This window comes from Cyprinus carpio, unplaced genomic scaffold (genome assembly GCF_018340385.1).
Source record: "Cyprinus carpio isolate SPL01 unplaced genomic scaffold, ASM1834038v1 S000006580, whole genome shotgun sequence".
In the NCBI taxonomy this organism is placed as follows: domain Eukaryota; kingdom Metazoa; phylum Chordata; class Actinopteri; order Cypriniformes; family Cyprinidae; genus Cyprinus; species Cyprinus carpio.
In genome coordinates this window covers 290,634-300,804 of record NW_024879235.1, presented here as the reverse complement: position 1 = coordinate 300,804, position 10,171 = coordinate 290,634, and positions in this window count along the sequence as shown.

Here is a 10,171-nt window from a genome sequence, read left to right as displayed (position 1 = left end):
ACGGACTATAAATTCCATTTGTGCCATACACAATTTTTATTTATTTATTGCTTAAAATAATCCAGTATCCTTGTTATGTTTTAGCATAATACATAAAAATAAAAATACATAAAAACGAAACTGTTTAAAATAGTTCAGATAAATATTTTAGAATAGAGTTGGTCTCATTCTTTTCCACTGGCCAAATAGTATTTCAGTTGTTTTAAACAATTCAAATCAAATTTAATTTATGCAGTTTTGCTGATAAGGTGAACATCTTTTCACTGTTTTTAGCGTATATTTATTGCAGTGTAAATAGAATTGTCCAACTCAGTGCGTCACTGACAAAGTAGCATATTTTAAAAAGAAACCATGCAAATTACTATTTTCTTCAAGTTGTATCCTTCAAATACAGTGGTATTTTTCATAATGTTGTAGAGATGACTTCACAGGGCATCAACACCTCCGTGCAGCTGTGGCTGTACAGTAAGATATTATCACTGGACCTATTCAAACCAGACAATGGACCGTCCAGCAGTGTCTGCCATAATATCGAAGTAAGTTTGCATCATTGATCATTGTTCTCACTAAAATATTTTTGCATAGCATGAGGTCGGCAGTTTAGTTTAAAGATGAATTATTGTGCACCTATAGCACTCCTCGCTGTCATTAAAACAGCATGCCATAGGAAAAGTGACCAAGCGCATCGCACTAGCCTAAATATGTCTAAATTCATATAAATTTTGTTTAACTTCTGCGTAAAGACTTTATATATTTTCAGTGCTTATCTCCATTAATGAAAGTGGAATATTTAATGTAAATGTGTATATCGAAATGAAAACAGATTTTAAAATCGTTGCTTACTTCATTTCTTTTTTTACGCCAGGAAAGAGTGCGTACACATGGTCTAGAATGTCTGTAAGGTGCGTACATAGTTACGCCAAGTTTATTTTTTATAACTCCCAATTTGTGCGTGGAAAATTGCATACGCAATTTCTATGCCTATTTTGTGCATATGCAACGTTTATAAATTAGACCCCAGAACAGTTCGACCCATATATTTAGATGTGTGCAGCACATTTTATGGAGGACTGTTTCCTGATCCTGAAGCAGTAGTCTACAATGCGTCTGTGGCTCAAAGGCTGTTTCTACAAAGTGGGGCAGTTCCAACTCTGTAAGGACAGTCTGGGTTTCCGACTATGGAGGACTGTTTCCTGATGTATTTTTTGATGATGATTATTAAAGCGAGTTTTTTGTGGTGTTGTGTAGAGTTTGTTTTGTTGTTTGTTTTTTTTGATATTATATGTGGAGATTTTTTTTTGTTTTTACGCAGCGTGATACGCAATGTAAAAACACAGTATAAGTCATTATAATCAGTAATTATGTCCCCACTGGATGCAACAAATGCCTCGTTTGTAATGGGGTTTATTGGTTTTGTCTGGTCACTCTGGGACACACAGCATCACAGTATGATGAGGGGCGTAACATTTCTGTCACACACTTGAGGTATTCAGCCAATCACAACGCACTGGATAGCTGGCCAATCAGAGCACACCTCGCTTTTCAGAACAATGAGCTTTGTAAAAGTAATATAAATTATGTGGAAAATTATGTGTTTTTTGAACCTTAAACCGCATAAACACATTTCATTACACCATATACACAAAATAATGTTCCTTTTAGCAGCATCATATGACCCTTTTAACACATTTGGAGTAATTGTCACTACAACTTTGAGTTTTGAAGAAAAAAATAAATTCAATAAAAAAATAATGTGCAAACATTTTTTTTTAATTTTTGTAACCCATTCCAGTGCATTAAACAGAACACAGAACAGTCAAGTCAATAATGAAGCTGCTGTGAAGTGAATGCCCTTCAGATAAATATAAATCAATGTGCTATAAATCAAATGTTTGCCTTTTCATCATTTATGGATGGATGTGTCCAACTCCTGAAACAAACAGACTTCTTTGCCTCTTCTTGTTTTGGTCATTGTATGAGTTTAAGTTAAGACTCAGGAAGAGTCGCACTCCTGTCTGTCAATCTCACAGCTGATAGAATAATAATATTGTTTTAGTATTACAAAAAGTTTACTCACATGAGAAATGTCTTGTTGACATCACAAGACTAACCAAAAAAGTTAATATAATACGATTTCAATTATCCTTCCTCTTTGGAGTGTTACAAGCTCTTGGTGCATAAAGAAGATCTGTAAAGTTGCAAACTCTGAAGTCTGAAACCCAAAGAGATATTCTTTATAAAAGTTAAGAGTCAACCACACTCCCATGAAACGGCTCGTTCTAACACACCCCCACATCTCTACGTCACTGTGTGGGAAGATTTGCATAACGCCGCCCAAATGTTCACGCAAAGAAAGAAGGCGTGGCTTCAGTAACACAGTTAGTGTTGAAGCAGTCATGTCAGGGAGATGCTGTGTGTATCTGGGCGAAAGCAAAAGCACTCTATTTGGCCTTACGAAAGTAGATGCTTTTAGGAATCTTAAAGATTAAAGTTACTTACAACAGAACAGCAATGCATTTTATGGACGAACGTTTCGTGAACCTAGGAGAGGAGGTCATTCTGACTTTGCTACAACAATCTGGCGCTTCTGAATCAGCTACTGTAAGTATGTTTGGTTATAAGTTTAAGTATTTGCTATTGACTGTTCAAATGTAGAGTTTTGCGTGTGTGTGTGTGTGTGAGAGAGAGAGAGAGAGAGCGAGAGAGAGAGAGAGAGAGAGAAGCCCCTTTCACACTGCACGTTGGACCCGGAAAATTGCCGGATCACCTTCTGTGTGAACGCAAACACGTCCCGGGATTGATTCTGGGATTGATCCCGGGTTGGGGACCTAGTAACATTGCCGGGTTCAGTCCCGGAACTCTGTGTGAACAAAAGCCAAAACTAATGCGTAAAGGGTGTATCGTAGTGATGACTCTTTTAGCAGGTGTTTTGAAGGCAGATCAACGTTCGCGATGAAACAATTATGTGCAAACTGTAATGAAGCAGAGATCCGTTAGTTCCTCACTTTCCGCGCTGAAGCTGAGATCGTTCGCCAGCTTGAAAGTTAATTTTCATTTAGCATTTTCGACTCGTACATTACACGTCACACCCTGATATCACGTGTCTTCACGGGATCTTTACGGGTTGTGTGTGAACGCACGCACATGTTCTGGGTAATCACTGGCAGTGTGAAAGGGGCAAAATCTAGCGACCCGGGAACAATTGCCGGGACACATTACCAGTGTATTTGCTGGAATCATAGTGTGAAAGGGGCTAGAGAGAGAGAGACAGGGTCACACAGTGGAGTCAGCTGTCTTAACCGTCCGTGGCTTGTGTACTGCAAACACACACGAGCTTCATCACTGTGTCTGTCACGTGACTCTGTTCCCCTTTCGGGCTTGAACTGATGGTAAAACTAAGGACATTATTAACTGTCTTTACATTTATTTTGAAAGATGAAGCTCGTGATTATGGAAAGGGGCGTTACATTTCTGACGAGTGCTTGCGGTGATCGGACACAATGCACTGGGTCAGTTGGCCAATCAGAGCAGACTGTGCTTGTCAGAAGGAGGGACTTTGCGTTTGAAAGAGGCGGGGCATAGAGGACCTACAATAATGTACAGTATTTAAAAAATAATGTGTTTTTTGAACATTAAAGTATGTCAACATATTCTGTTACACCAAATGCACAAAATAATGACATTTAAAAAAGCATCATATGACCCCTTTCAGTAAACATTGCGTTGATCTCTATCATATGGTGCTTCAAGACCCAGAGCATCAGTCAGCCACTGCCACAGCCATCTATCACACACACACACACACACACACACACACACACACACACACACACACACACACATCCCGATCATTCCGCTGAAGAAAGCTCTTGGATCCGCCGCCAAACAAGAAGCAGCGAGTAACGACGGAATCTACAGAGCGATGGAGTTTCTCAAAGACGAGAAAGAAGCCGCGATCGATGCAGAAACACACGGAGAGAAAGACACTGACGAGCAGAGAGGTCTGTGATATTAACAGTCATCTATATGAACTCTTATTACTGTGTGTCGAACAGAGATTTCCAGCATTATATCTTTTTGTCGGTGTGTTTACAGAAACAGAACAGCAATAGTAGCGCAGATCGTTATCTGAAATACTCAACCCTTACGAAACTGAACCATGGTTTTATTGTAGTTCAAGTGTAGTAACCATGTTTTTTGGCACATTGATTACTATTTGTATAACCACAGTTTTACTACAAAACTCCTGGTAAAACTGGTTAGTGTAGCGAGACCATGGTTCGTTTGTTGTTACCATGGTTTAATTATAGTAATCAAGCTTTTATTTGGAGTAAAACCATGGTTAATGCTCCACGTGTAACTTGAGATCTCTTCCGTTTGCTCTCACAGTTTTTTTGGAGACAATGGACACACAAAAGATGATGTTAGTGTGATTATTGCTGACCACTGTACAGATGTGCGACGATAATTTACATGCAACTTACCATAAATAACCTCAGTATTTGTTTTATATGTGCAACTAATTTAAGTAGAGAGATGGTTTGATTTAAACAATAATAGTAATAAAACTGACCATACAACCGTTTTACATCCAAATAAAATGTCTACATGTATATAAGATAGCACAAATTCATCTGAACACTTTTTATGGATGGCTACGCTATTTTTAATTGTGTTATTTCATCTGAACATCAACATTTGTGAGATTTAGGCAGCTGAACCATATTATGTTAAATATAATTATTTTTTTATAATTACCATATTATTATAATCACCATACTGTCCTTATTGTCAAATACTTAAATTTACACAATTTGCCTGCTTCAATCAATATTTTAATCTGTTTTCAGTAACACAGACGGTTTAAATTTTTATCTAAATTATAAAAACAGGAGGTCATTGGACTGCAATATTATGAAAAAAGCATTATTGTGGATTTTTGCTCTTTATATTCTAATAATAATTATTGATATTGATATATGAAACACAATATAAAAATGTTTTTGTTCTGTCTGTGTTTTGGGCACATCACATTCTGGCTTCACAGACAAACTTGTCAGTCCATGACATTAGTGTAATGCAAGTTATGCGAAAACTCACGTTATAATCGCTGAAGCTGCGAGATTGATCTTTTATTTACACTGTATCTGCACTGCATTGATGAAGAGAGAATCTGTGAGCGTGAGCACTCAACACAGCTCTGACTAATCTGAAGGCCTCTGATTGGCCAATGCATTCCTAAATCCAACAGAAACGAGTTTGATTGGTTATAAGGCTCAATGCTGCAAAAAACAACGCATAAACATAATCTGGCCAATTGACACTTTTAATATATTTTCACATTTGATGGGTCGCCAGAACTGGCACTGAAGGATCTGAGTGTAATGCTTTATACTAAATGTAATAGGGGTGTAACTGTACACAAATATGACGGTTCGGTACGTACCTCGGTTTTAACGTCACGGTTCGGTATGTTTTCGGTACAGCAGGGGGAAAAACTATTTTTTATTTTTTTTAATGGTTTACTGAACAAGTTGATCTTTCTTGAAATACATTCAGTTATAGTTTCAATTTTCTTAGTGATGCAAATCTACCTCAGCTTATGCTTAAAACTATAGGGAGCACTTTTACATTATAAGATTACAATTAGGCCTAACAACCTAACCCAAACATTAAGCCACAAGGATGCACTGTTTTATTTCAAATCAAAGCTAAATACATGTAGAAACAGTGCATCCTTGTGGCGCGGATGACACAGAAGAGCACACACAGCATACAGTGATATGGAGAGACACAGAGGAGACTGTTGACAAAGGAATTTTCTTCGCTTACAAAAGTGTTCCCGTCACTTCATATAACCCAGATTGAACGTCTGATGGCAGATGGAGTATTCTGACAACGACTTTCATACCTTTTCTGGACCTTGACACTGTTATTTATTTGGCAGTCTATGGGACAGTCTCAAGCCTCCAGATTTTCGCGTCATTCGCACGTCTACCGCGCCGCGCTAAATGCCTCATTCGCGCTAGCCTCCCTTCGGGTATATCAGCCAATCATCACAGAGACGTAAATTACATGATGTTAGTTTGAACGTCTCGCGCTGCACTGATAAAGATCCAAGTACTTATGATGAGTAGCGATATTGAATATTTGATCACCAACAGATTTACCAAGCTGTCATTCAAACAGTATATACAGAAATTAAAAATAAAAGGAGAAAACATCTAAGCTGGATATAGACTACAGCGGTCGCTTAATTAAACAGCACAACAGACAGCTCTCTTTAACACAGACTTTTAAGAAGGGATGGATGTTTGCTTCAAGTGATAGGACAGGTAAGTGAAGTTTTATTATCTTGCTGTATGAGTGTCATTTTCTTTATGTTTTCTGACTAAAAGCCACCAAAAAGCCATTTTAAAGTGGTTAAGCAAATAATAATAATAATAATAATAATAATCGGCAAGGATCCCAGACCAATACAATTAGTGTGCCTCCTCTATTTTAAAACCAACGAGCCGTCGCTGCTAAAAAACATTGTTCAATACTGGTTCATACAGTCTGCATTACCAACATGAACCTCCAAAACTCCCTCAGCTAAACAACAAAACACTTCATATATGTCTCAAAATAAGCTTGCTTCACCATAAAACTGGCAACAATTCTAATTCAGAAAACATTCATGAAATTTATAAAACACTGATCTAAAAAACACTAACAATGGCTATGTACTTTGAAGTTTGAATGAATTGTCATTTAGTATTTCATTATAGGATAAGAATAACATCTTTTCATTTTACTGACTGTAGTGCAGCACTGAGAATTAATGAGATAAGCAGCATTTCCCTCCTATTTCTTTACATACCAAAAACAAAAACCCTTTAACATTTAGAAAATTTACTAGTGAAAAAAGGACAAAACCCTGATCAAGAGCATGTCTAGTATACCCATCTGCTCCAGGAGTCTTTCTGTGTGGAGTTTGTATGTTCTCTCCGTACTGCTTTTAATGTCCTCTGGGTTTATCCCAGAATCCAGAGGCATACAGGACAGGTCAACTGGAGACTGTAAGTGAGTGTGAATATGAATTTGTATGACAGACTGGCCATCTGTCCATGCTGTTTTCCTGCCTATGACCCAGGAAAGGCTCAAGCCTCTGCATGAGGACATGCAGTTTGGAAAATATATGTAACAGATGGATGGAGGTACTGTGAGGGTTCTAGTCCTCCCTCTCTGACACCAGTGTGTCTTCCCTTCCTTGTTTCCAAACAACCTCATTCTGAAGGCATCTATCCCATTTGTTTACAGTTTTTCTCAATTGCTTAAACACATCTGTCCACTCAGACATCACATTTTCAAAACTGTTAACACAGGGGCTGAAACTGAACCTCAAATGTCCAAAATGACTAAAGTGTAAACTACTCTTCACTTGTAAATGTGTTACACATAATTTCCAGATTTTTCGAACCTGATACAAATGATCTGAAGGAGTATACAAGGCATTTACAAAGCTTTCTGCATCCCCTAATGTAAGGTGTAAAATACTCATCAGTTGTAAATGTTTTACAAATCTTCTGGTCACAGGTTCTGTGTGTGTGTGCGTATATACATGTATATAATTTGTAACAGGTAAGAAAAATCTACAAATAATATTTACAAGTGATGTGTTTACACTTTAGATTAGGGGATTCGGAAAGCTTTTTAAATGATGTATTTATGCATTTACACAACAGGTTTTGAATACTTTGTAGTGTGTACTGCACTGTAAAGGACCCGGTATACTTCAAACAAAGTTCATTTTCATTCTTCGTTTGGGGGCAAAAAGAAGTTTGAAAAGGCTGAGCGACGGTATACTGTTTTTGTGTTTGTTTGACTGATTCGCTGGATCCCAGTAGAAGTGGTGTGTCTTAGCTTGCGGCACCAGAAGAACTTACATGTATTACATGTTCAGTGTATGTTTTCAAAGTTTGTATGCATATTGTTCGGCTCAGTCTAGTTACAGTTAATTACATAATAGGTGTAGCAATATATGTAATTAATTTTTTTTTTTTTTCTAAATATCTGACAGTATGATTAATACTGTGCTACAGGTTTCGGTTCACTTCTTTGAGTCTGTAGAGTTTGAAGCATGTATACATTTGGACCATGAATTACATGTAAGTTCATGTGGTGTGGCAAGATAAGACATACTAGATAAAGTCTCTATAAAACTTGGTGTTAAACAATACCCACTATAATAAAACACTTTTGTGTCCCAACTGGTGAATGAGCGCATATATGAACTTATCAACAAAAAAAAAACAAAAAAAAGGCTTTGTAACATTACAAGAGGAGCATTTACTTCACAAAGGGCAGAGCTGTGAGTCTATGTAGGGTGTGTGTGTCAGAAGTCCAGCCATGTGCGAGTATTCTGGGAGATGGAGTCCGGCGGCCATGTTTGAAGTCTGAGGTGTATGCTGGGAATTGTAGTTTGCTGACCTGACAGTCCGTAGTGTTTGAAGCAGGTGATCTGGAGATTATCAAGTTAAAAACAAATGGATTATCAGCTGCTACTATAGTTTGTAAATTTGACATCTTTGTAAAAAAAAAATTAAAAATACTGTTAAAACATTTGGACTACATTTTATTTAAGAATAATACTTTATGCATATGCTAAAACAGACTTGACAATAAATCAGCTATTTGGCAAGAACCGTGAGACACATCTGAACTTGTTCATGGAGTCTGATTTATTTCTTACAATATTAGAGGAAACTGTAAGGAAGTAGCATCAGAATATTCATCATGAAATAATGAACGCATCATTCTGGAGTGTTGTTAATGTTGTGTGTGCTGTGTTTGACCGTCTGCTTCATGACCCACAGGGCTACGTTTGCCTCTGCATGTCTTCATCTGATCAAGAGTAACCAGTATTTATCCCTTGTTTGCTCATGCCTAGTTTTTTTGAGTTTTATCATAAACTAGGTAAGCAGGGTTTTGTAAATACATTTTTAACATTTGATAAGTTGGTCAATAACTCGCCCAGAGATATATCTCACTGTGCTGCTGTAAAACATCTCCTGCAGTGGCTGTACTTGCTGTTAGAAAGCTTCAAATCGGGTCTGGCTTGTTTTATGAGCATGCCCTTGTTTGTAAAACTAGTGTTAAGCGATACTGTTCATTTTTACAGTTAAACAGGGTAATGTGCTTTTCGCATCTATACTTGTAATAATGCATAAAATAAATCCATTAGGGTCTCAGCTAAAGCTAAATGATAAAACAAACTTAAGAATGTTGTAGCTAAGCTGTGGCAACCTGTGAAAACTGTGTGTGTGTGTGTGTGTGTGTGTGTGTGTGTGTGTGTGTGTTGCGTAAACTTTGCTGAACTTATGCCTGAGGTCAAAAGCAGCAGGTGTCCTGCTTAAATTCTCCAGGTGAGTGTCGTAAAGGGGGGGAGGGGGGGGTCCTTTGATCACATCCTTTGATCACATCCTTTGATTGCCTGAAATTCTACCAAAGTACAAAATGCCAGACCCTCAGCAGCTCATGAGATTACAGTAATAAAACAACCCTGAAATCATCCTGAGATGTTCTTTTTACAACTTTCACTGATCTGATATTGTGGCGTCACTGATTTGATAATGTTAAAAATAAGGTAAGGGAGTTTTTATCAAAAAAGAAATGCCCTTTTAATATTAAAAACAACTTTTTTTTTTTTTTTTTTTTTTTTTACAGTTGTGCTTTTCCTTTCTTTTCTTTTCTTTTCTTTTCTTTTCTTTTCTTTTCTTTTCTTTTCTTTTCTTTTTTAACTTGTATCAGTAACAAACTCTATCTATTTTAAAAACTGTAATGTAACAAGATTCTGACCAGTGCTGATGTTATTGTTTAGCCTGTGTCTGGTAGGCTACATTGTTGTAGAATTTTCACCTTTATAAAAAATTGTTTAACAATACGCGAATGCCTGGCTCTACTTGTTTTTCCATTTCTGGAAAACACAGTCACTACATTGTGTCTATTGCATGCCTGCCAGAGTCTGATTCCCTTGATCATGCCATTTAAAAACCAATGCATCATTCACATTTGAATGTTTTAAAGCACATTGTTTTTGAACAGTTTCAATGTTCCACACAGAAACACTTTCCAAACAACAGGAGGGTTGTGAAGTCCATCATCGGGAGCGGAGGATAAATGTGTTCAG